We start from the raw sequence: 4200 nt of genomic DNA on the forward strand, positions 1-4200 counted from the left end.
AAGAAATTTTAACGTTTAATTTTTCTTCTGAAAGCCCCAAAAAAATTAATTTAGCACAGATTTTGGAACCCAATAGAGATTTCTTCCTACAGGATTAATCAAAAATCTGGGGGTACATAAGTTTTAGGAATTTGCTTAAGTTGACCTTGATGATGTTTAACATACCAGTTTAATTTTCCATAAATCTTAAGTTTTGATTTCTGAAAAATATTTGTTTTTAAACATGCATCAGATTTCAATTTGTCAATTTCTAATTTTAAGTTATCATTTTCTGATTTCAATTTATCTAAGATTCTATTTAAGTCAACATTCTCTTTTTCTAATTTAACTAAATCTCTTGAAAGAGATTTGATAAATTGAAACGACTGAGTAGGGGTTAGAGCACGTACCTTACTTACCTGACTTGGTGATGTTCCCCCTTCACTGCAGCTTTCAATCACTGCAGCTTGACTCTTCTTCTAGTTGATGGTTAGCCATTAGCGCTAACCCCGAGAAGGCTTCGACGTCTGATTCAGAAGAAGACGAATCTGACCAAGTGGCTTTCAAGTTCTTGTGCTTAGAGGATTCTGGTTTCTTGTAGTTTGTCTTTACCTTCTCTTTCTCCTTTTTCTTTAATATTGGGCAGTCATCTTTGATGTGCCCTTCTTCATTGCAGTTGTAATAACGAACCGCTCTTTTTCTTTGTTAATGTCTCTTTGTCTGTGATCTAAATTTATTAGAATTAAAAAACTTATTAAATCGTCTTACCATTAATCCAGCTTCAGATTCGTCGATCGAGGCCTCGGAGTCAGAATCATTTGATCTTGCCTTTAGGGCAATGTTCTAACTAGTCTTCACTACTCCATTGGGTTTTGCAACTCGAGATTCATGAAGTTCAAAAGTTGAAAATAAATTTTCTAAAGTACTTACCTCGAAGTCCTTAGAGATGTAGTACGCATCTACTAAGGACGCCCATTCTGGAGTTATTGGGAAGGCGTTGAGCGCGTACCAGATTGAGTCTTGGTTCATTACTTCTTCTCCAAGGTTGCTTAGTTGAGTTATTAACTCCTTAATCCTTGCTTGGAGTTGCGCTACCTTCTCGTAGTTGTTCATCCGAAGGTTCGTTAACTGAGTCCGGAGGATGTCGCGCCTCGCTAGCTTAGCTTCCGAGGTACCTTCGTGAAGCTCCAGGAATTTCTCCCAGAGGTTTTTCACGGAGTCGTAGCTTCCGATTCGACTTACCTCTTGTGGTGGCAGCACGCTAAGCAGGTAGAACTCTGTCTTTCCGTTGGCGACAAAATCGGCTTGCTCCTTCTTGCTCTACGTGTTTTCTTCTTTATCTTTTGGAATTGCATAGCCATATTTCATGATTAAGCAAATATCAAATTCTGTCTTGAAAAATACCTCCATCCGGCGTTTCCACATCGCAAAGTCTCTGTCGAACTTTGGGGGATGAATATTTGCTCCGGCCATTGTCTTGATCGTTGTGCTTTAGTCGGCGATTATTCCTTCTGAGGCGGTCTGGGCTCTGATACCAATTGTTAGTGCAGCGAAGGCCAACAAGAGGGGGGTGAATTGCCTGAAAAAATAAAGTATACCCTCCTCGTGATTTCAACTCAAAAATGCAATAGTAAAATAATAACAGATAAATTAACAGAAACGAAAAAGGGACTCAACTATTTACTTGGTTACAACCAAGAAGGTTGTTAATCCAAAGCAGTAAGAAAAAACACACTGAAGAATCTCCTTCTCTGAAGGCGGAGAAACCTTTTACACTTTGGAAGCTTAGAACTATTGCTAGGAAAGACTACACAGTTGATTGCTTGAGTTGTTGGTTATTTCCTAGCTCCAGGGGCCTTTATATAGCTCCTGGAAAGTCTATCCCGAGGGTCCAATGCCCCTCCAATAAGGTTCAAGACACCTCCAACTCGGTGAGTGGATAAAATTCTATCCTGTACTCGAACAGTCATTTTTACCAGCTTGGAGGCGCCTCCAACAGTGTTGAGCCTCCATTGTTGAAGGCGCCTTCAACACTTGTCGAAGGTGCCTCTAATGTGGAGGACTGCGCAAGTGCCTCCAGCACTTCCTTTAAGGCGCTTATAGCTCGCTCTTTAGCTCCTTTTGACTTTGTTTCAGCTTCCGATGCTCCGATAATTTTGGTGATTGCGGCCAACCAAAATAGGGCTCACCCGAACCTAATTCCCGGCCTTTTCCTCGAGCAGTCTTCCTCCCCGGCTTAACGTCCCTCGAACGCCGTGCACGTTTTTCTCGCCCACCGGTGTACTCTTCCACAGCTCTATCGTCCTTCGGACGCACCGAGCCCATCGACTCCCTTCCCGTGCCGTCCTTCTCGCTAGCTGCGTCTTCCGCTCGACTTCCTGCGCTCCTAAACGACACAAGGATCAAACACAAAGCAGGACCTAACCAACTTGGTTGATCACATCGAAACAACCACGGGGTTCAACAATATTGTTTCCAACTAAGAAAATGTTATCTACATATAGTACAAAAAATACCACCATGTTTCCATCATACTTCTTGTATACATAAGACTCTTCTGGATACTAAATAAATATATACGACTGGATTATTTCATTAAATCGGATGCCCCAAGACCTTGAAGCTTGCTTCAGTTCATAAATAGAATGATTGAGCTTATATACTAGATGCTCTTTGCCCTTTACAATAACCCCTCTGGTTGGTTCATATAGATGTTTTCTTTAAGACTTCCGTTAAGGAAAGCTATCTTGACATCCATTTGTCAAACCTCATAATCCATATGAGCAACAATAGATAAGAATATCCGGATAGACTTAAGCATAACTACCGGCGAAAAAGTTTCCTCATAATCGATTCCCTCTTTCTGAATATACCCCTTCGCAACAAGCCTTGATTTGAAGGTTTCCACCTTCCCGTCTGTCTCTCTTTTTCTTTTGTAGATCCATTTATATCCAATAGCTTTTATACTATTTGATGGTTCTACTAGCTCCCAGACTTTGTTAGAATACATAGATTCTATTTCTGAATTCATTGCTCTTTGCCAAGATGCTGCATTTTTATCTTGGAGTGCTTCATCATATGTACGGGGATCAGGTTCATGTTTATCTGAGATCAAGTCCGACGACTCTTCCAAAAACATGAATCTTTCAGGTTGCCTAACAATCCTTTCACTACGACGAGGTACTGTCTGTAGTTGTGTATCATTTGTGATATATGTTGTAATTTCTTGTGATATTTCATCTTACACTGTTGGTACTAAAGTAGGTGTACTCTCTCTCATTTCTTCTAGAACAATTTCACTCATAGACTTATAGTTCATTACATAGTTCTCTTCTAAAAATCAGGCATTCATGCTAACAATGACCTTATGATCTTTAGGACTATAAAACAAATCACCTTTCGTTGTTCTGGGATAACCTATAAACAAACAAACTCCATGATAGGTGAACTATCACAAGTAATAAGTGCACTATCACAAGTACTTCCAGTTTCATTTGATAGGTGAATCAAGAAAAGACCATCCATTTTGGGATTAATTGGGTCATAAATATCTAAGGGTATGCATATCTAGAATAATAAAAAAAAATAATCTAGTCTTGATCGAATTCAATGACTTTAATAGAAGAAATGGAAGAACTCATCACTGCTATTGCTGTTGGATTGAGACCATTAATTAAGTGAGACTCGTGCTGCCTCATTTTGGCCCCTCCCCAAACTTCCGAAACACCTATTTAGTTTTTATTTAATTGTTTATTTATAGAATATTTATATTTGTTTTACAATCGTAATAACACATGAAAATTTGTGATGTATGTATATATATATCATCAATATTGTTTTTAAAAATTTATGATCATCAATTTTACTATAAAATTTTATCATTGATAGTAACTATATACATAATTTCTATTAGATTGAACAATTCAAGTATAACGAAAGAGAGTAAATAGACGATGCTCATAATTTCTATTTTCTATTGGATCAAGTGATCCAGCTAGTAAATTTATTCATTTTAATTATTTTTTAAGAGATCGAGACTATTTAGAAACTTTTTATAAAATAGGGGGAAATGATAATAATCAATTTTAGATTTTTTTTTAACAGTTGCCCTAATAAATTTGTAAGTGTAAAATATGCATTAGTTCTAATAATATTCTTTAAAAGTAAAAGGATTTTTCATCATCATAATTTTATCATTTATTCCGAAAATAACAATACTGC

Source organism: Zingiber officinale, chromosome 7A, assembly GCF_018446385.1.
Source record: "Zingiber officinale cultivar Zhangliang chromosome 7A, Zo_v1.1, whole genome shotgun sequence".
NCBI classification, from domain to species: Eukaryota; Viridiplantae; Streptophyta; class Magnoliopsida; order Zingiberales; family Zingiberaceae; genus Zingiber; species Zingiber officinale.